A 23608-nucleotide genomic window follows, 5' to 3' on the forward strand; every position below is an offset into this window, starting at 1 on the left:
AGTGGAAAATTCAGGAGGAAGGTCTAGGAAAGGAATCATGTTCTGGAAGACAGAAGCATGAGGGATATAAACCATCCCAGGCTCCTCCTCCTGTCTCTCTTTACACACACACACACACACACACACACACACACACACACACACAATGGTCTGCTCTGATCTACCGCATGCATGCTCCTTACCATGATGTTCTGTCTGACCACTGGCCCAGAAACCATGGAGCCAAATAATCTCTGACTGGAACCCCTGAAACAAGTATGAAAACAACCGCCTTCTCCGGTTGGGCGATTTTTTTTCCTCAGGTATTCTGTCGCAGGAGTATAAAGCTAGCCAACACAGATGGCATATGCTCAAACAATGAGGGCACTATAATTTAAATTCCACAAATCCAGTAATTCTGATACATGCAAAATCAACATAAATGAACAGAGGCATTTTGAAAAGAAAGCAGCAAATGTACTTGAAACATCCATAAAAGAAACCGGGGGGGGGGGGGGGAAACTGTGGGGCCATCTGCACACACTGCCTCTGCTTTCCTCTCTAACTTACCACTGCCTCTACTTTAGCCAATGAGCTGTTCAGCATTCCATCCTGGTAGAGACACTGAGCACAGCATCTTTGAATGCTAAAACTACACCTTGGGTCACTATGGTGGTAGGACCCTGGGGAAAATTACTTAACCTAAGGCCTTTGCTTCCTTATTAGGAAAAAGGGTTTACCCAGTACAATAGGTTTCCTGTGAGGATTTAACAGAACAAGAGTGTCTGGCTAGTGCCAGGCACAACTGAGGACCTCTTTCTTACAGTTTGCATTATAAACTGAATGTTTGAGTGGCTTCAGATTCACGTGCTAAGACTCTCGCCTACCAATGCAACGGATTTTGGAGGTGATCTGGGGGATCTAATTAGATCTAAGCAAGGGCCTTTATAATAGTAGTTACACCCTTTTAAGAAGAAAAAACTCTCATGTTCTCTTCCTCTATACCCCCCCCCCTTTTCTCTCTCATCTTCCTCTCCACCTGCAGGCACCAAACAAAAGGCCAGAAAACCACAGTTAAGACAGGCATCTACAAACAAAGAGCCCTCACCAAAATTTAACCAAGTCGGCACTCTGACCTCAGACTTTATCAAAAGATATTTTTGAAGATTCTTTAGAAAATAAGATTATTTTCACTAAATCTAAAATAGCTCCCCCAAGCAGATCTCGAAAACATTTAACTAGTAGGTTACAGGTCTGGGGATCATGCAGTCATTCAGTATACAATATGAACTATGAGGGGGGAAAGTATTTAAATATTAATTTGTGCCCTCTGCTAGGCAAGCTCTCCTGACACACTGCGGATCTGATCTGTAAATCAACCTCCTAAAAACAAGTGTTTGGGATGGCATATTACTGTAGACCATAAAACATTAGATTTACTGGCAGATGTTTATTGATTTTCCAAGTTGGCCAGCAGAGAGAGCAAAACATGGGAGAAGGAGAAAGTTATGCCTACAACATTTTTTTCAGGCTCTTCACAATTCCTTTTCCCAGGTCAGTATTTTGCAGACATCAAAAGTAAACACACACACACACACACACACACACACACACACACACACGAAATTAAATACTAAGTGATTAGACTATGAGCAAAAGGACAACAAATCTACTAAAGACAAGAAGAATCCTCTGGTGTTCATACATGCAGACAAAACATCCATGTACATAAAACACATAGCTAAATAAGAAGAATCCTTAAAAGGAGTCAAATCTGTCGTCTCGTCAAACAGTTCAAAGAAAATGGCAACATTACAGGTTTCATTCGCTAGTGAGCTATGGAATGAGTCCTTCTAGCAAGTGCCATAGAAAGCACATTTTAAATACCATCACATCAGCACTAAAAATTAAAAATGTCATAATTGTTTTATAAAGGTATTTCAAATAGATTATTAAAAAGCTTGAGCAAAAATACTCTTTACATTCAAACTTACTGCTCCTTTGCGTGCACAAAAGGGAGATCATTTCTAAAATAACCTAGAGCCTATTTCTATAAGTAGAGTTTAACATATAATGGCCTTTTCCCACCAACAGAGAAATATATTTATTCAGTAATTATCCACTCTGGAAGTAAAAGAATAAACCATGTAGAAGACTGTCAGAACATGAAGTTATAATTATACAAAGACTAAAGAACAACAATAAAGATTCCGAATATAACATCTTGTAAGTAACCAAGACTATAAGACAATGACAAAGGAGACAGGCAAAGAAATGCTGTTCAGATGGCTTTTTAATATTAGAGCACATCATGGTCTTCCCTTTTTGAATAGTTCCTCAGTTGCCACAATCCTTTTCTGTGCCTTTCACAATAAGGTATCCCACTGCTTCTCAGTAGCTCTGTCTCATCAAGGAAGGAAAAGGAAACAGTCTTGCTGGAAGTTGAGGGTTGAAAACAAGCCTTGCCAGAGCCAAGCAAATGATCTTATACCCCACACCTTCCCGTCCCAATGTGGGACTACATAGTATCTGAAAACTAAATGTATCAAAACACATCTTAAAATCCCTGCAGCCAGCAGTTTATAGTCAACACAGTTATAAGCTATGGAGCAGGACAAAGAGATTTTCCTGTCTTCTAGTTCTAGAGCCATCATTGAAGCTAACACACGGAATGAAGTCCTCCAATTTCATCTTTCCTTACTATGCATGTATCTCTTCTGTTCTATGGATAGCCAACTTGTATGAGAAGGGTTACACTATGTCACATAGCTAACACCAAAAGTCACTTCCTTAGGCCTGAATCCGAAGACAGAAAGAAACTACATATTTGACAAAACCCTATTTTAGGAATACAAAAATTACAATATTAGCAAGACTTCAATTCTACATTTTTCCTGACTGTCAAAGTCATGTGAAAATTTAGAAAAACAGAGGTAAGAAATTCAACGACCCACACTCCATAAACACTTATCGGACATCCATTTTCTTGAAGTGATACGTTTTTTTATCTAAGTAGATATGGAGGAGTGTGGAGAAAAAAGTGTACACAGTTTCTGTTAAGTATTTTAAGCATCAATAATATGACCTGTTAATTTCACAAACATCTCAAAAACATGGATGAGAAGATAGGAAGTTGAAAAGTGCAGACTAATTCCTAGCTGAAATACTTAAAACTTTAGTGTTCCATACATTAAAGACAGCACATTGCAACAAATCACAGCAGCACTAACAATACACAGATTTTACTTTTACTTTCTTCTTATTCATATTTCCATTAACATTTTTATTTCCATTGTAAAAAATAGTTGAGACTCTTATGTTGGCATAAGAATTTGAATATATGTATTATTGTTATATTTATTATTACTCAACAGTTACGTGATGATGATGATGATGGTGGTGATGATGATGGTGGTGGTGGTGATGGTGATGTCTGGGATGTGTGTGGTGTGCCCATGTGGAAATCAGAGGATAACTTGTGGTGTTCTCGCCTTCCACTTTTGAACGTGTTCAGGTCCTGAGACAAGCACCCTTACCAGCTGAGCCATCTTGCTGGCACTTGCCTTGGAATTTTAAAGCAGCTTCAATTCAAAGGTTCAGCAATATTTCTTTGAAGTGCAGCATTCAAACAGTTAATGTTTCTGGCCTATGCGATGGCTTGCCAGATAAAAAGAACAGCACTCTTCACATTCCTGTAGTCACTCTCAGAACATTAAAAATAAGAATTAAAATTAAAGACGTCCTTAGTCATATTGTCTTCTTTTGTTTGAACCCACTGTTTATGGAATTTTGCAGATGTTAGAACAACAAAAACTGAAATGACTTCATTAACCAGGAGACACTGCGTTTGAGACATAAGCTAACTCCTTGCGTTCACAAAAGAACAAAATAAGCCAACTATATTACCATTAGCAAATTTTTTTCTCATTAAATTTAGTTTACACATATTTCTAGAGTCAAAGGTTTAGGTCAATTCAACTGATCAGAGGTCTTCTTCTGTTCCTTGGTTAACAAAGTCAATCTCAAACAGTCACTCAACTCTCTTACTTTGATATTCTTGCACAAATGGCGTTAAAAAGAAATCCAACAAAGGATCAGGAAAAAAGAAACAGTAAAGTTGGGAGGCAAGAACTATCTCCCTTTAAGTCAAGCATTTCCTGGTAAGTGACAGGGGTCTGCCACCAGAAATACACTTGGCTGGCCAAAGGAATGGCCAAGACTCAAAACAAAATTGCCTTGAGAATCAATTTGGCGATAAAGCAGGGCCACTGACGGTTTTCGATGGCCACATTCACAGAAGGGAAAGGCGCCACGGATTTCAGCTAAATGCTTTTGCCATTTTTGAAGAAGAAAAGCTAATTGTTATTGGCCATGTGACATAGAAGATCCCAGAAAGGAAAGGGTGGGAGGAAAAAAAGAGAAGAGTTCAAGGCAGTTCAGGGTCAGAACAAGTCAGGCATCCTGTCATTAGCAAACGTTCCCCTAGCTGAAGGCAAAATACCGCTTACCCCAGAAGAAGTGGGTGAAAAGTAGGGGAGAGAATGAGTGGGGAACCACAGGGAAGAACGATGTGGCATTGTGGGGGGTGATGTGGGGAGAGAAAACTGGGGCCACCCAGCTAAAATGGGGAGCAGAAGCACCGGACATAAACACTGAGAAAAGCAACTGCGGCGGAGACAACGGTGGAACCCCCCCAACCCCCCTCTTCCCGGGTTCTCTGGGTTTTCCCACAGTCCCTCCGCCTCCGGTTGAAGCGACACTCAGGGGTGTGACCCGCCAGCAAGAGGGCTGCCCGGAGCTTTGTGTTGACCCGCTCCCCCACGCGAGGGCTCCTCCCCCGCGGAGCTGCCCACCCACCCACCCGCGCGCAGCCTCCCGCGTCTCCAAGGAGCCCGCAGCGCCGCGTCCTCGCCCACTCCCGCCGCCCGCGCCTCCACCCGGGCCCGAGGATCTTTGTGTCTGGGGCGGGGAAGGGGGGGGACTTTCCGCCTCTTCCCCTCCCGCCGCCCCGCGGGGCCACCAGTCTCCCAGGACGCCCCGATCCCCAGCGAACTCCGGCGGCGGCGACGGGAGCCCCTCCCCCCAGGGCCCCCAACAAGCTCCGCACTCCCGCAGCCCACGCCGCGCGCGGACATGCGACCGACACGGTCCCCACCCGAGCCGCCCGCTGACAGGCGTCGCGATCCCAGCCCGGCCCCGCCGCCAACTCACCAGCAAGTGCGGGAATCGCGGGCTCCGGGCCGGCGCGCAGAGCGAGCGGATGCAGGTCCGGTGGCGGCGGACGCGCCGAGGCGCCTGAGGCTCAGGCCTCCCCCCCACCTCGCGCCTTCCGCTCCGCGAGGGCCGCCTGCCGCCTCACGCGTGGCCGAGCCCCCCGCTCAACATGGCTCCCGGGCCGCGGAGCCTCGCGGACGGCCCAGTACTCTCGGCCGCGGAGCCGGGGCGAAGCGAGGCGGCGGGGCGCGGGCTGCTTGGACCGCGGGGCGCTGGGGGAGACCGCAGCCGCGGCTCTCGTTGGTCTGCGTGCGCTCTGCTTTCTCTCGCTGGGAGGCTGCCGCTTGACGCCTCCGCCTGTTCCCCGGAACGAGCGAGAGCGGGGTGGGGGAGAAAAAAGAAAAGAAAAAAAAAAAGACTTTTATTGAAACGATCCAACCAGCGGCAGCGGAGAAAAGCGACCGGCTGCGGGAGCTTCCCCACCCCCGCCTGCACCGCTCGCCTGGGGCAGCGCGACCCCTGCCGGCGGCGGCGACAGGGAGGGGCGGAGCTTTGCCTTGGGGTGGGGCTTATGGCCGGGGCGTGGTCTGGGCGGGGCGGGGGTATTCCCAGGAAACTCGCGCTTGAAGCTTCGCTTCAAACTCAGCGGGAGAGCAGGAGGACCCTGTCGGTGGACTGAACGCTGCACTGTGCTGTCCACGGCGATTGGTGAGGAACCGATCACCAGAAGTCAGTCCCTCACTGTCCCCTGGCAACAATAAAACTCTGCTTGAAGTATTCCAAAGCGCTACTGTACACAGGATGCGTGCCACAGTACACAGCGCTTTGGGGAGTTGATGTCAAATGACCCACAAAGAAATATCGCGGTGGATTGCCGCAAGTCTTCTGTTCTGTGTCTGGCTGTACGTTGCTGGTGCAGTAATCACCCACGCACGAAACTTTGACTTCAACTACAGTGCTTTTAAATGCTATTACACTGTTAGCTGTATGCCGGATGGTCAAGAAAAAAAAAAAGAAAAGAAAAGAAAAGAAAAGAACCCTAAAATGGTTACAACAAAACTGTGTGTTGTGAGAGGGTCCAGAAAGAGATACTGTTGCAGTGAGTAGAATTCTGTTGCTTGAAGGAGGCGGGCCAAAGAGGTTGGCCCAGTTCCTGTAAATCTTTTTACTTTCTTCTTTTCCAGTGAGGAACAGCTGACGCGTAGACAAACTAACATGATGCTGCCCCATCTCTTTCCACAAGTAGGGAGAGAAGCATAAGGTAAAAGCAGACTTAAGTCCTAGAGGGAAATACTCAGAGAACTTGAAAGAGGACAGAGGGGCCCGAATGTGGACACCCTAACCAAGTTAACCATATAAAAGGGTGAAGGTTGGGGTTTTTTGTTGTTGTTGTTTTGTTTTTCCGTTCTCAACACCAGGAAGTGTACAATACATTTTAAATCCAATTTCAAATCTCATTGTTTCCTAAGGACTTCTGAATGGTATCTTTTTCAGATTGCTGGACTTTTTCCTTGAAGAAATTTCCCGCTACCTTCTCTCTATTACTTTGTTGGACGAAGCTGAATGTATTTTCTATAACTTCCAAGGTTCATACATGACAGATTTCTTCTGTGTCTCCAAAATACGAGAACTATAAGTTAACAATAATTATTCTCTACAAATATTTTAACATTTATTTTACCATTTAAGAATGACCATATTTACGATGCCTTTCTTTAAAAAACGAGTATGCACTTTTAAACAGCAGTCAATGATTTTTCTTTTACATGTGGCTAATTTAAGCAATTTTATAATATGGTAAGAGCTAGCATTATTTTCAGAGTTCTTTGTAAGTTAAAGAAAAAAATATTTTTATACTTGACCTTTTATACCAAACATTTTCACATGCTTGCCTTATATTTAAAAGCAATTATGTCCTTCTTTTTATTTTTGTTGTTGTTCTTTTAGTAAATATTCAAAATGGTAAAGGGGAAATTTACATAATTGCAGCCTGGCCTTCAGCATCTGAAATTCCTCCTTCACATTGCTGGACTGGAATTAGCCCATTAGAAACCAAAGATTATTCTGCCTCAGCCAAAATTTCCAAGAAATATCTTCTCTACCAGAGCACCATACAAGAGATTTGATCCTTAGAATATAGATGATTATTTGGTTGACCTATTCGTGCTTTCATTTAAAAACAAAAATTGCTAACTGCATCCTCTGGCTCAGGTACCATGCTAGACCTTAAAGACTCAGCGGTGAAGATAGTTTTGCCCTTGAACTCTTGTCAGTGGAAAAGCGCAATATATAAACAGATCGTGTAAGGAGCCAATCCGTGAATGTATAAACAGAAAAGACAAGCAAATTCAAACAGCAGTGGCAATGAGATTGACGAAGAGGATGGCAGGATGCTTGAGGTGTGTAAGATGAATAAGTAGGAAGATGAAAAGAGGCTAGTACATACTGACTGACCTTTTCATGTAGTATGAAATTTCTAGAGATTATTTATATTTTGGGGTTTTTTGGTTGGCTGGTTTTGTTTTCATTTCTTTCTTTTCTCTTTCTTTCTTCCTTTCCCCCCTTTTCTCTTCCTTCCTTTCTTTCTTTTTGTATGTATTTGAGACCTCTGTATTCTGTAGTCCTGGCTGTCCTAGAACTCACTATGTAGACCAGGCTGACCTCAAACTCAGAGAATTTGCCTCTGCCTCCCAAGTGTTAGGATTAAAGGCTTGCACCACTATACCCAGCTTTGTAAAATAATTTTAAACTTAGAATACTTTTAAAACTCTGAATGTTTTCCAAACTGCAGTTAAATATGTTATGCAGTTTAAAAGAAAAAAAAAAATTCCTTGCTACTTGGGAAGGAGAGAGATGTGGAGGAATTCCAAGTTCAGATCCACTTGGAAAATGCCACATTCGTCTCTTCTGAAACGTCACAGTACACATTTATATACTGAAAGCTGGCAGAGGTTCTGAGATTAAAAATAATTTTCTTGGGCTGGAAATATGGCTCAGCGGTTAAGAGCACTGACTGTTCCAGAGGTCCTGAGTTCAATTTCCAACAACCACATGGTGACTCACAACCATCTGTAATGGGATCTGATGCCCTTTTCTGATGTGTTTAAAGACAGCTACAGTGTACTCATATAAATAAAATAAGCTAAGTCTTTAAAAAAATAAAAATAATTCTCTTTCCAATGAGGCTGATGTATGCAAGCTGCTTTGACCACCAAGAAGTAATATCCTTGGGGCATACATAAAAATACTGGGGAGAGAGTCAAAAGGCATTGACCATGAAATAAAATGAGGCAGAAATGAAATTGTTCTGTAGTTACTGACAAAATGCTTTAGAGATGTTTGGCTCCTGACTTTTAGGAGGGCTCTCTGCAGGGCTGTACTTAAACTAAGGACCTAATAGCTTGCCCTTCCTGCATCCTCTTTCTCCCCTTGCCTAGGCTCATACTCAATTTAGAAAAAAATCCGAGTGAGCTCTTAATGAAATAAAATAGATATAAAGTTTAGATCATGGTGGAACATACCAGGGAAGAGTATGAGTGTGCTTGCCCTGTGGATGCCAGAGACAAACAAAGTGTTTCCTCTGTTACTCCCTGCCCCTGCCCCTGCCCTTTAAAGACTTACTCCACTTTAGCCCAGCTCATCAACCTTAGATTTTTTGAGACAGAGGCTCAGCGAATGGGAAGACTGGCTGGCCAGCAAGCCTTCAAGCTCCTCAGGTCTCCAACCTGTAAGTCCTAGAATTAGAGGCCCGCCTCAGAGTCTGAGGATCTGAACTTTTTGGAGCAAGCGCTTTGCCCACTGAACCATATCTCCATCCTTAAATCCTCTCTTCTCCTAAATATGGTTGGAAAGTATGAGCTGGAGAAGCACTGGTTTTCTTCGTTTGGTACATGAAGGATCATGTGGCGATTGGAAATCTTCCCAGGAGAAAATAATCAATGAACATTAATTTTTTTCTTTTTCTTATTTTTTAAGAATGAGACAAAGCAAGGAATAGTAGTGGCCTGTGATCTGTCATCTTGAAACTTGTCTAGTGTGTTCTCATAACAATTGATCAGACTCACTTGAAATCTTCTCATTCTTTGAGTATTCATCAAAAGGCCATGTTTTCAGTAAACTAACTTTCATGCCCAAGCTAACAATGATCCAGGACCATTTTAAATGGATGAGAACTGGTAACGAGGAGGCTAGAGAAAATATTTGGTATCTAGAGGGATCACAGGGAAAGAAATTTAAGGAGTAGGCAAAAAGAAGAGGCAAAGAACTAAACCTTACAAATACATGTTTTCAGCAATAAAGCTACAAACGTCAGGAGTGTTAAATTTCATGTAAAAGATGGGGGAACACAGAGCTCAGCAGGTCAGAGGTCTACCCTGAAGCACTGTTGCAGCAACTCTGCTTTGCAAATGATTGCAGCAGATATGACTTCTTCCAACCCTGCCAGTAGGACTAGTCGATAGATTACTTAGGAGCTTTCCCACATGCAAACCTGGCCTAGGAAAGTACCTGCCAGGCTAAAAAAACTAAATAAGACAATGTCATAACACCCCTGTTACATGCCACGTGAACATTTACTAGAAGGAGATTTGGGCCACTGGTAGTCTCAGCTTCAGAGACAGCTGCACCAAAGAGCTTAAATAATGTCATCAAGGGCCCTTGGCTCATTCCCCAGTAGGTCAGCCAACCAATGGCTGCCGTGTGCATAGTAGCTCTTTAAGTCTGGGTTTACACCTCAGAGAAAAGAAGTGCCAGGATCCAGGAGGATAAACAAAGTAGCCAGCTTCAATCCATAGCTGGCATCTCAACCCCTAAAATCAAGGGGAAAAAAATCGGTACAACCTGAAGGATGAACATGATGATAACAGGAATGGAGTCCCTCCCTAAGAAGACAAGATTGGCCATTCTGGTAAGTAGGAAAGTGGATATAGTGCCTTCACCTATTTATAGTTCCAAGAGCCAGGGATGAGCAGCCTGTTGTCAGCCAATTCCACAAAGGCAGCCCTGGAACACATTTGCTCTGGTTCTCAGGTGCCTCTCCTGTTGTTGGTTTGCTTATAATACTAGGTACACACACACACACACACACACACACACACACACACACACACACATACATACACACAAATACTAGGCACTAAATAGCAGGCCTTGGATCTGCTAGGCAGGTTCTTTACCACTGAACTATATTTCCAGCCTTACTTCTCAACTTCTATTCTGAGTCAGGGTCTTCCTGAGTTGCCCCGGCTGTCTTTGAACTTGCTATTCTCCTACATCAGCCTCCAAAGCAGTTGAGAGCACAGGCCTGTGCCATCGAACCAACCCCCTTCTTTATCACTTCACAGGCGCTCTGGAGTCACAAGCCCACAGTTTCTGCAGTCGTCTGAGTGAATGTCCGAAAATGCTCACAAATCAAAGGTTTGGTTTTCAGCATTTAGTATTTCAACATGTTGAAACCCTTAAGAGGTGGGACCTTCTGGAACAAAGTTTTGACCAAGATACTGAGATTTCCTTACCCCAACCCCTTCCTAACAACTATAATGTGCCCTCCTTTGCTTTGTGCTCCTTCCATAATAGACAACGCTGCCCATGGCCTAACAAAACAGAACAAAATGCCCATGAATTAAAATATTTAATGTCATATGCAATAAACAGACAAATAAACCTTTTTAAAATACTTTTAAGCTGACAACCACAGGTATTTTATCACAATAGTATAAAAGTGTCGAGTGCCATTTCCCACCTAAGGGGAGGAAGATCCATTCAGAAAATCATAAGAGGGGCTCTGATACCCAGCTTGAGTCTTGTGTCCATTAGTTCATCAGAAGAGTCTCATCAAACCAGGTGTAATGTAGCCAACAGATAGGGAAAAAAATATGCTATTAACCAAAGAGGAAAAGAAATACAGGGTAGTCAGAGACCAAGGTCTCTACCAAAGTCTCTACCATCCCTGAGTTTATGCCACAAGTACTATCAGAGCACTGAAAACTAGAGAAAGTGATTGTGGTAAAGAAAGCAGAGCGAATTGCAAAAAGAGACAAAAGAAAGTTATGAGAAAACAAGAAGAAGAAAAAGAAGAAGAAGAATTGACTTATCAGTAAATGAAGCAACATAGATGGATCCCAAATTCATTGTGCTGGTGGAAGAAAGACAAAGTACAAGTGAGATAATAGATAGATAGATGACAGATAAATAGATAGATAGATAGATGATTGATAGATGATAGATAGATGATACATATGATAGATGATAGTCAATAGATAGATAAATGATAGATGATAGATATATAATAGTGACAGATGATAGATAGATGACAGTCAATAGATAGGTAGATAGTGAATGATAAATGGAAATCAGAGAGATAGATGATAGATAAATAAATAGATGATCAATAGATGACAGTCAATAGATAGATAGATAGTAAATGATATATAGAAACTAGTGAGATAGATGATAGGTAGGTGATAGGTGATAGATAGATGATAGATAGATAAATAGATGATCAATAAATAGAGAAAAGAATATTGTATAATTACATTTTGTCTATCTATATATGTTCATATGTGTGTGTAGGGACATGTGTGAGAAGCTGCATGTGCACATATGGAAGCCAAAACAACCTTGGGTGTCATTTCTTAGGCTCTGTCTACATGGAGTTTTGTTTGTTAGGGGTTTTTTTGGTTTTGTTTGTTGTTGTTGTTGTTTTGGTTTGGTTTTGGTTTGGTTTTTGAGACAGGGGCTCTCACTGGCACAGAAGTCACTAAGGCGGCCAGTCTGGCTGGCTAGCAAGTTCTATGGATCCAGCACTGTCTCTGCGTCCTCAGTGCTGGGATCACATCAGCACACTCAGCTCTTTGCTTGCGTGTTTGTGGTCTAGGGACTGAGCTCAGGCCCTCCTGCTTTCAAGTCAAGCATTCTGCTGACTGTGCTCTTTCGAACTCCCATAAGATTATGTTTTTTTTTATACAGTTATAGGAGACGCAAGAATAATCAGTAGTTCCTTGGGTCTAAATGAAGGAAGGATTACGAAAGGGCATGAAGACATTCACTGTCATTATAAAATGTGCTGTTCTTTGACTTAAAAAATAAATAAATAAATAAAGATTGTGCTGATACTCTCCTGAGGGTGCACCTAATGGGAAAATTTATCAAATACAACGCTTGAAATGTGTGCCTTTTATGGTATGTGATCATGCCTGAACAGAACTGTTAAAAACAGGGAAATGATGATCAAAACCACTATTGTCTGACCTGTCTGTGCAAGCCTGGGTGTTCTGGTGTTCTGGCAGCATGGAAAGGGGAAGGTTTAATACGTAGATGATTTCTAGGCTTGGGGTCAAAGAAGAAGTTAATAAAAGCTACATACTGGATTACATTTTCCAGATGGACTCATCCCCACAGTGCGAAAGAGGGTAGCAGTGATGCATTTGGCACATCTGAAAACTACTTAACCTTGTAGAAAACACTACCCTGAGATGTCCAGCAGGTTATAGTAAATGTTAGTTCTTCTCCTGAAGTCTTCTCAGTGCCGATCATCCAAAGGGTAAGAAATGACGTTTACACCTACATTTATGCAATATAAATAGTTGAACTGTTTATAGTTCTCTGAGTGAAAGTGTATATGATCTGCGTAATTCATAGGGTGTCCCCTGGGAATCCAAGAGGGAATTGTCATGGGGTAGGATACCCTGTCCTAGGGGCACCCTGATACCCAAACCTATTAGACCAATTACAAGTAGAATTATTTTTTAGAACTCATAAAATTACCTATCTTCCAATTCTAGTTTGATTGGAAGACATCGGAATATGCTGAATAGTTCACTATTATCTTTCATTCAGCTGGACTTATGAAGACATTTTATAAAGTGTCTTTTGTTGTTGTTCGAAAGATAATGTCTTTCTGGAGATCAAACAGTAAAATAATGTAGTCTATCAAAATCTATTTTGTCCACGTTTGAATCATTCACATTGTTGTAAGTAAAGCTATTGTTACATTGTTTCAGCCCTTGGGTCCCTCTATGCTTCCTGCTTTGTTTCTTCTTAATGTTTTATTTACTTCCAGGCAGGATGTAGAGAATACTCTGGGGCCTTTTTTTTTTTTTCTTTTTTTATTTTTGTCCTTTTGCACAAGTGTTCCCAAAGGTTTTAGTGTGATGCAGTAGAAATTCTACAGGATTTGAAACATGCCTTGGTATTAGCTCTGGGCTTCACTCTCTGTTGTGAGACGCAGAGGAAGGTAATTGTCTTCAGCTTCAGCCTCTTACTACACAACACAGGCATGTGTTCTATAAGGCTTCTCGACAGGATGCTAAATATAAACGTGCCTAACACAGTGTTTGGCACTTAGCAAGCAATGAATAAATGTTAGTGTTCTTCCTTCCACCCCAGAACATCATGACTATAAAAGTCATGGAAAAATACCTTGAGGAAAATGCATCGAGGAAGGCAGCGAGCGATCTAAGTTTACAATACTCCAGAGAAATAATCTGTCTTCTGTGGAGAAGTACTATAATATTTAGCAAGAAAGGAACGGAGAAAAATAAACATTTTCCTGGATGATTAGCAGTTCCATTCAGACAAAATATACAGATGTTTATATTTTCATTATAACGTTAGCATTAACTTTCAGAATGTGATACTTTCATATCTGTGATAGCTAGTGTGACTAGAGGAAAAAAACATGTAATCTGTACTGATTTTGTTGTCAGAGAATAAATCATATTATTCCTGCTTTCTATATACATCACATTTTCAAGAAAATCCACACACAAGAAATACTCATACAATTTTTGGTTTAGGAACTTTCTAGTTCCCCAATGTTTATATTTAGTTTCTAACTACCATTTGCCATTTCATACAAACCTTTTTTTCCCCCTGTGTAAAAGCCTTGGCTGTCCTGGAACCCACTTTAAAGACTAAGCTGTCCTCAAACTCAGATATGTTCCTGCCTCTGCTTCCAAATTCTAGGATCGAGTGGACCACTGTACTGGCTGGTTTTGTGTGTCAACTTGACACAAGCTGAATCTGTCGCAGAGAAAGGAGACTCCCTTGAGGAAATGCCTCCATGAGATCCAGCTATAAGGCATTTTCTCAACAGTGATCAAGGGTGGGAAGGCCCAAATGGGTGGTGCCATCTCTGGGCAGGTGGTCCTAGGTTCTATAAGAAAACAGGCTGAGCAAGCCAGGGGAATCAAGCCAGTAAGTGACATCCCTCCATGGCCTCTGCATCAGCTCCTGCTTTCTGACCTGCTTGGGTTCCAGTCCTGACTTTCTCTGGTGATGAACAGCAATGTGGAAGTGTAAGCTGAATAAACCCTTTTCTCCCGAACTTGCTTCTTGGTCATGATGTTTTGTGCAGAAATAGAAACCTCGACTAAGACAACTACCATTGCCTAGCTACATCCTAGATTTACTTGAACCAACTTGTGCTTAACATACTGGGCATGGTAAGCAAAAGATAGGAAGAGTTCTAGGGAACATCTGTCCACAATGATGTAGAGTAGATCAAGAAAGAAGGCCAAGCCATAGCTTAGAGAAACCTAAGGTCTTAAGGTGAAAATTTGACTGTGTTGTTGGAGCCATAGCGGGCACCTTAACACTGGTAGAGATGGATGGAGGAATAAGAAAGATGAAAGCCAACTACCTTGACAAGTCACTTGGTGACTCCAAGAATATAGCATAATGTGATGAAAAATGTAGAAGCACCAGAAGTGGTCACCTCTGGCTCTACAGCATGTGCTAGGTGAACTCTAAGGAAATATCCTAATGCCAAACAGAATTTGCGAGGCAGGAAGCCTATCTGTATTTTTTCTCTTTTCCCCTCCCCTCACCCACAGTTGTATCAGAGGCCAATAGTAACTCGATTATTAAATATAATTCACCAACCAATGAGTTTGCATGGAGAGACCCATGGCTCCAGATGCATATGTAGCAGAGGATAGCATTCTCTGACACCATTGGGAGGAGAGGCCTTTGGTCCATCGAAGGCCGTTTTCCCAGTGTAGGGAAATGCCAAGGTGCTAAAGTGGGAGATGGTTGTTGGAAGAGAGAGCACCTTCGTGGAGGCAATGGGAGGAGGAGGACAATGGGATTGGGGGAAAGGGGATAACATCTGAAATGTAAATACAGAGAATTTCCAATAATAAATAAATAAATATAATTCAAAGTTTACAAACAGCAAATGAATCACAGGCAGCCCCCTCTCTTTACGTAAGTGGTTAGATAAACAGAAAACGGAAAAGGAGGTGAGGTAGACCGGGGCCTTTTCACAGCACCTCTAAATCCTTTGCCAAATTATACATAGGGTGTGCCATTCTTTATGAGTCTTGGCTACTTAGCAGCATTCTGAAAACTAAAGACGTAAAAGAGCTATTTAGTTTATTGCCTACACCCTTTTGTAAATAGGCACAGAAATGACTAGAGAGTCATATAGAATCTGGGTCAAGTGTTCCATATTTAATAAGATTAAATTGAGTATTAAAATTTTTATTATTAAGGCTAAGCATTTTGCTTCACAATAGCAAAATCTTCATCAATCCTTAACAACTTACCTTAAAATCATCTTCAGGAATAAATAAACCTGGTTTTGTTTCTATGTCTGTTAAGGTGAAATACTCTATTCCAACTTCCATCGAAGTTTCCTGCTTTCACCCTTAACAGCTCACTCTCATTGCTTGACATCCTGGGTTTGTCTGAACTGTCCCCCTGGGGATGCTGGCTTTCCTGGTGCCTCCAACTCACACCTTCTGCTGTGTTAAAACTGGGCATCCTTTCTGTGGGTCAGATACATCTAACTCTCCTAGTGGAGGCAATTCTGAAGGGCTTATGCAAGAGACACAGAGCCAGCAAAACATAAATGTCTCAAACTGTACCATCCTTTAGCCTGAGAGGGGAGTGATCTATTTTGCTCAAAAAAGGCAATGAACAGGAGGGAATAGAAGAAGGTTGGAAGTCAACTTTGAAAGACTAGTAAAGAAGGAACAACAGACCTAAGAGAGAGAGATATAGACTATGACGTATTAAATATTTTAATTAAATATTTTCTTTTTCCCTTTGCCTGCTTTCTGGTAAATGCTTTTAAAAATTATGTAATGATAAGAAAAATTTCTAAAAAGAGATTAAGTAAAACCACCCATAACTCTTCAACTCCAACAGAGTAGTTTCTTTCTTTTGAGTATTTTTAGCTATTGAACTGTATTTTGTTGTTTTATTTTGTTTTACTTCATTGTATTTTATGGATAGGGTCTTGTGTGTCCAGGGTGGCCTTGAACTAGGGATGTTAACAAGTATGACTTGAGCTTCTGATCCTCTGTCTTCTATCTCCAGCCTGCTGAGATTACAGTTTCATGTTTCTATGCCCAGCACTCTCATGTTTACATGTTTTAGAGCACACAAGTAGATTTATATTACCATCTTCACTGACCATAAACATTTACTCATTTTCTGAGAGTCCTGATGATTCAACTCAGTGACTATCTACAACTCTGTAACCTGATTCAAGGGTTTCTTCTGCACCTCTCTGAAGTTCTCTCCAGAGTATGCTGGCTGGTTGCTAGGGAAAAGTTATTACATGCTTGAGTTCCTGCCTGGCCAACTACTGCAGAATTCATTTCGTTCCTTTTCTCTGTTGCTGGATACCACCATTTTTGTAGGCAAGTCATTCTTGAGGAAATTAATTTGTGAAAGGGAAGGTTTATGATGACTTACGGTATTGGTGGTTCAGTCCATGAAAGATTGTTTCTGTTGCTTTGGAGCTATGCTGGTGGCAGTACACCATGCTGTGCAAAAGGAAACCAGTTACATCATAGCCCTGACTGAAAGAAAGAAGGGAAAGAGGAATCTCACCAATACCTTTGAGAGGCTGGCTCCAGGGACTACTGTGCCCCAGCTACCAATAGCATGGGGTGTGTGGGGGGGTGAGTGGGTGGAGGGTGGATATAGGGGTGAGGAAGATGCTTTACCATGTGACATCGTGAAAGACAACGGAGGTCTAAACTACAGCATCGTGACTGCCTCCCATTTTCCCTAGAAACCACTGTCTTCCTGTGGGACCTCTGTTTTCCTCTTTTCTCCCAACCCACTGCTGCTCTAAGATAACACTGCTCAGAGGGAGTCCTGCCGTTTTTCCAACCAATAGCATACTTAATTCAAACAGCTCACTCTGTCTTCAAGATGTCGACGACCGGGTAGCACTTGTTAGCAGTCAAAAAGCTCAACTCAACTCTGTTTTTCTGTCAGTTCAAGAAATATAAATATCTAAAAACGTCTAATATTCTTAAAATGAAAAGGCTTTAGGGTGTTCCCACTCCCATCAGTAAGACAAAGAGTCCGCCTCAGCATTATACCTACAAGAATTTATTCACAGAGGAATTATGCACAGAGTTCAGACAACCGGCAAAACGGCACAGTAAGAAAAGCCCGGGCTTTGGTTTCAGGGAACAGTGACACCCCCAGCTGAAGGCAACTCTTAGTTATTTAAGACGTTTAAATATGCTTATGGATTTGAAACCGGGACATCTGTCATCAAAGAGGAAAAGCAAGCCGGACCAAGATGCCTTAGGTGGCAGGTGGGTGCTCTAAGCAGCTGGCAATCCGCCCAGGTACCAGCAGGTGGGGCGACAAACTGGGAAGAACCTGATAGCCATGCATTTGGGAGAGAAGACATCATTTTTCTCCCCACAGGAACTTGATGGTTGAGTGTTATTTTCCTAAGTTGTTTTGTTTTGCTTTAGTTTGGTTCCAAGTAACTTTCTTATGTGCATATGGGATGGGCCACCAATGACATATTATGACTATAATATAATAAAATTCTCATAAGAATAGTCCTAAACGTCTCTTCAATTTTGGCATACATTTAACTTGATGTCACTGAAAATAGATCTGCTTCACATAGAAGAAATTTATGCTCCTTATTCTGACTTATTCACACAAATGAAGCAATTGTTAGAGTCCAGACGTATAAATACAAAAGAAAGAAAAATTTCCCAGCAAGTGGTTTTCAATATCAAGACTGTCCTTGTTTGACACGAGGAGAAAGCAGTCTGTTCTTAGATGGTAATATGTTGGTCCTCTGTTTTGTAATATAAGTTTTTTAAATATTGCATTACCCCTTTTGGCCTGGAAATCCCTAGGTAGACCAAGCTGACCTTGAATTTATAGAGCTCTGCTTTCTCCTGTCTCCTGAGTCCTGGGATCAAAGGTAAATAGCACCAAGCCTGGAATCTCCCAATTTTAATAACAGCAAAATGGAAAGGCTAGGTCCTGAAACAATGGAATTCTCTAAAACTCTTTGTTTCATTTTTAAAAAGAAGTTCTTTAAGCTATTTCGGTTGCATCTTTTCCTCTATCTTCACATCTGCAAACTAGGACATCTTTGCAAAGTCTGTAACATCTGCATCTGTATCTGCTAAGATGCAGATAGAGTCGAATTTTGAGGTCAAGCCTCGATCAACTTTCAGAGGCATGCTACATGTCTGTCTCTTGTGAAAGGTAGGTATATTTCATCCATCTTCAGTGGAGCCAGTAACTCCCCTGTGTGAGAATAGTTTTGGGTAATTGTCTTATAGATCTCTTGGTGACAACTTTGCCAAAAGCTTATTACTTTCCTTTGTCTGTCTGTCTGTCTCTCCCCACTCTCTCTCCCTGTCTCTCTGTGTGTCTGCCTCTTCTCCCTCTCTGTCTGTCTCTCTCTGTCTCTGTCTTCCCCTACTCCCGGCACCCCTTTTGTCCTGATTAGTTTCCCAAATAGCAACTCAGGATCTTCTCTATGGAACAAAAGCAGGAACCTTAAAATCCGTGACTCAATAAACCAAACTGCAAACAGCCTTTTCCCAGGAGAATTATTTGAGGTATGAGTTTTACATTTTGAGGCGTGTCCCTTTCAATGGTGGTGAGTCCGAGTCTCGGGTCTGGAGCAATCAGTGACTTCTGTGGCTATAGGCAGACTCAGTCCGGGACTGTTGGCAGGGACTGGTGTGCTGTGTAAGGTGAAGTGTAAGCCGTGATTCAGAGTGAGGCAATGAGAAACTTTCTTCATCAAAGCAGAAAAACCGGGTGTGTTGCCAAATGCTACAGAAGCACCATAGTCTCAAAGTTGTGTTTGCACCTGTGGTTTTATTGTGAAGAAACAACTTATTTCAGATAACTGGGGTTTTTAGGTGCCCAACACACACACACACACACACACACACACACACACACACACACACACATTTTAAAACAGTGTATCTCTGTAGTTCAGGCCTTGAATTAACTATGTTCCCAAGTCTAATATTGAACTGCAATCTTTCTGCCTCAGTCTCTAAGTCCCAACACTGTAACTGTGTACCTTCAGACCCAAACATAAAATAATTTTTAAAATTCTTTAAGTATCTTAGGTATAAAAGTAAGTCACATGTTAAAATGAAACAGAATATTGGGAAAGATAAACAAGCAGAACTCGACAAGATTATGTGCCACTTGGACGTGAAAATAGACAGATAACCTCAAAATAGTTCCGTCAGCTATTGATATAACTAACTGTACTGACACTTACCGATAGGATCCTAATTAATCGGTGATTTTACTGGTTTTTCTTTTAGTTTTGGCATTGTGACAGCTGGGTCTCACAGCATAGCCTACTGCTCACTCTTCAGGCCTGCCTCAAACTCAGTGATCCCCCTGCCTCATCCTTCTGGGTGCTGGGATTACAGGGATTACACCACACCTGGCTTCTACTTAATTTTCCCAACAGCCCTGTGAGACAGGTGCTGTTGGCACTTTGTCTAGGATCTGCCCCACAGTTGCCTGGCAACAGCCAGGCATACCTGACTCACCATAAAAGGGACAGCTTGCCTCCTCCTCACCCTCTTGTTCTCTTCTCCTCTTGCTCTTGTGTTCTTACTCTCTTCCTCCCTCCCCCCCATTCAATTTCCCCCCCCTCCACATGCTCATGGCTGGCCTCTACCCTTCTTTCCCTGTATCTCTCTCTCTCTCTCCCCCCCCACTTCTCATTTTCTTCTTCTTCTTCTTCTCCTTCTTCTTCTCCTTCTTCTTCTTCTTCTTCTTCTTCTTCTTCTTCTTCTTTTCTCTCTCTCTCTGGCTTTCTCTGTCTCTACCCCCTCAACTTTCCTCCCCAATGTGAGTCTGCAGAGGTACCCCCTTCCCCCACACCACACCTCGCCTCCACCAAACCCCTTCCTTTCTTTTTATAAAACCCATCAGGTGCCATTACTTTTTTCCTTCTAAAAGTGCTGAATTTAAGGTTCAGAAAGATTCAGCCTATGGCCCAAAGCTACACAAACGGCAGCTGTTCTGAAGTGTGTAAGCCCACATGTCTTTGGCTGCAGGACATAGGCTCTGTAATCCCACAGTATGTGGTAGAGTCATAGGTGTGGGTGAAAAGCTAAGAATAAGAAGAGAAAGCATAATTCTCAGACAAAGGGTAAATATAGAATATTGGGCGGGGTGGAATGAATTGAAAGAAATGAACCAGGAACTCGGTGGTTGAGGGTACTGACTGCTCTTCTCGAGGATCCTGGTTCAAATCCCAGCACCCGCATGGCAGCTCAAAATTGTAACTCCAACATCTGGCACCTTCACACAGACATGAATGTAGGCAAAGCACCAACTCACGTGATATTTTAAAACTTTTTTCATTCTAAATAGATTTTTTTTGTCAGCAGGTCCTTAGAGGTTTGAGGGGTGCAGGACAGTTTTTTTCCTATGACTCAATCACAATTTCTTTTCTGAATTCCTTGTTTTGTTCATCTCTGAATCCTCACAACCCGGCACGATGCGTCTGATGTACGGTAAACCAACGAAAGAGATTCTGCGGCACTCACCAAACGGAGTGCAAGCATCCGGTAGACTTGAACCATCCGGCCATTTGTGGCAAGAGAAGTGTTTAGATCACTCCAGTCCCACCAAGGGTTGTTCTCTGTTCCTTCGATGACAGCACAGTGGGAACTGAGGGCAGTCCGCACTTCCTACAGAACAAACCTTTGCTTGCAAGGGCGCATGTCTGAAGCCTGTGGCCTGCTGACTCACCCACCTTTCTATTCCCCGTGCTTCTTTCTGCTGCTTTCGTCTTGCAACAGTCCTTGGCCACCATTTCCTTATCTTCAGAAAGCATATTTCCTCGGCTGCTCTCGATCTTACTGAATGCTACGCATCTGCCTCTTGACTGCTTTGATAATATGCTGCATCCCTGAATGAAAGGGAGCAAAATTTTCTTATCAGTAGCAAACAACTCCTTTCTCTCCCCAACTCCCCCCGCCCCCCAAGTAACACCAGCAGGTACTCTCCGTGACAGATAAGAAAAAAGTACACCCCGCCACGCCGCACTGGAGCAGCGTCTGAATTGCGCTTTGGTAATCTAGGTTTTTTTTTTTTTTTTTTTTTTTTTTTTTGTCCGTTTTTACAATTGTTGGGTTGGTTTGGCAAGGCGACTCTGTCGGGTTTTCTCGGAGGAGGGCGGGGAGGGAGGTACCTGTTCTTGCAGCAAATGAGAAGCTTGTGCTCTCTCTCAGAGTGAACACTCTATTAGGATTTCCTGCTGTGGCTTTGTGCTGCTGTGAAACAGGTTCTCCTACTGAGCTTTCTTGCCTCTGGCTTAGGTGAAAGGAAGAACCTACTGCTGGGTCCCCCACACCCCAGCCCCAGGTTTTCTACATATTAATAGCTCTGTTTTCCAACCAGTGCCCGCACAAAACTCCCCGGGTCGGGGGACGGGAGGGAGGAGAAAAGATAGCCTTGAATGCCGCCCTCGAAGATAGTATTTGCCTTGCGAATAAACTCTAATAATTTCCCTCTCTGTACAAACTGTCTCTATAAAAATGTGAAGCCAATCTTGGCTGGCAGGCAGGGCAGAGCTATTTAAGTGTTAAAGCACATGAAATTCTCCGATGAGCACAGCTCTGGATGTCAGAGAGAGCCAGGATTTCATGATCTGCCTCCCACTTGGGAGCCAATCTTATATTAAAACATGACATATATTATCTGAGGAATCCGACTGCAATGCAGCTGGGGACTCTCTCTCTGTCTCTCTGACTCTCTGTCTCTGTCTCTCTCTCTGTCTCTGTCTCTCTCTGTCTGTCTGTCTGTCTGTCTGTCTGTCTGTCTCAGATCTACTGCAAAGGCCTGAGCCACGATTTTGACTTGAATATTTTGATTTTTTTTCAATCCAACCAACCCTGTGTTTGGATGAAATTTTAAATAGAATTGCTTATTCTGTCTTAGCCTTATGCACTAAAATACTTTATCACTTAGTACTTCTTCATCTATTTTGAGGAATCAAAGACTTAAAGGACTGTGTTTCATAACAATTGCCAAGCAGAGGTCCTTAACAATAACTGTATTTTCACATAAATATGCATATGTACATAAAGTTTAAACATATCATTTTGCTCTTTTCCTGTTTTTCTTGTTTTTATTTTATTTTTTTTTAATTTTGAGACAGGGTCTGTGTATATAGCCCTGGAATTCAGGATGTAGACCAGGCTGGCATCAAACTCACAGAGATCCACTCCTGAGTGCTGGAATTAAAGGTGTGAGTCAGCTAAAATTGTTTTAAAGACAAAGACCTTAGGAGACTAGAGAGATGGGTCAGTGAGTAGTGAGTATTAACATGGGGGGAGGGTAGGACATGCATGACACCTGCCTATGATCCTGCACTTGGGAAACAGAGCCAGCAGGTTCCCAGGGCAAGGTGGCTAGCCATATAAATGGGAGAACTCTCAGTGAGAGAGACAGAGAGATAGAGAGACAGAGAGATATATAGAGAGGGAGACAAAGAGAGAAACCAAGACAGAGACACAGAGGGATCCTTAACACTAATGCATAGGTAGAAAACAATCAAGGAAGGCAATGATGTCAGCCTATGACCCCCCAACCATGTATGTGCATTTGCACACATGAGACCTCATGTATACATGTATGTCTATCCCACCCATATATTCAGCCAAAACTATTAGAAAAGAGACAACACCCTATGTATATGATCAGACATGAACAAACAGCATTGTGAGAAGTTAGGACACCTAGTTTCATCTTAGCTCCGGTACTCACATTCTTCTACATTGCTGACCGTTGTGTTTAGACATTACTCTAAAACATGGGATTCTTTTTCATCTCTAGAACTCAGAATTGCTGTGACGTTTAAGTAAGACAACTCATATAAAGCCCTTGGCACAGAGCCTCAACACCCTGATATTAAACATAACAAGGAGAGAAGTCAGGACCTGAGAAGAAGGAAAACACAGGTACTATGTGGGAAACCACAGGGACTGCTACCTACCACATGGTTAAATTTGTGGGTGCAACGGCTCATGTTGAATTTTTGAACTGCCTTTGAGTTCTCTGACACGCAAGCAGCAGGGTAACTAGTTCAAGAACAAACAGTTGAGATCTGAGTACCAGATCCCAGAAGGAAACTGTAGAG

General features: G+C 42.4%; 1 protein-coding gene across 1 annotated transcript in view; it reads right to left on the reverse strand.

Annotated features, from left to right (window-relative positions):
* CDK17 (cyclin dependent kinase 17) overlaps positions 1-5547 on the reverse strand; it is a 75745-nt gene extending 70198 nt beyond the window's left edge. Inside the window, exon 1 of the mRNA XM_080935278.1 lies at positions 5191-5547. The gene's annotated coding sequence lies outside the window, so the exon portion shown is untranslated. The remainder of the gene's footprint in view (positions 1-5190) is intronic.
* Between the last annotated feature and the right edge of the window lie 18061 nt (positions 5548-23608).

This window comes from Micromys minutus (genome assembly GCF_963924665.1).
Source record: "Micromys minutus genome assembly, chromosome: 22".
Classification (NCBI taxonomy): Eukaryota; Metazoa; Chordata; class Mammalia; order Rodentia; family Muridae; genus Micromys; species Micromys minutus.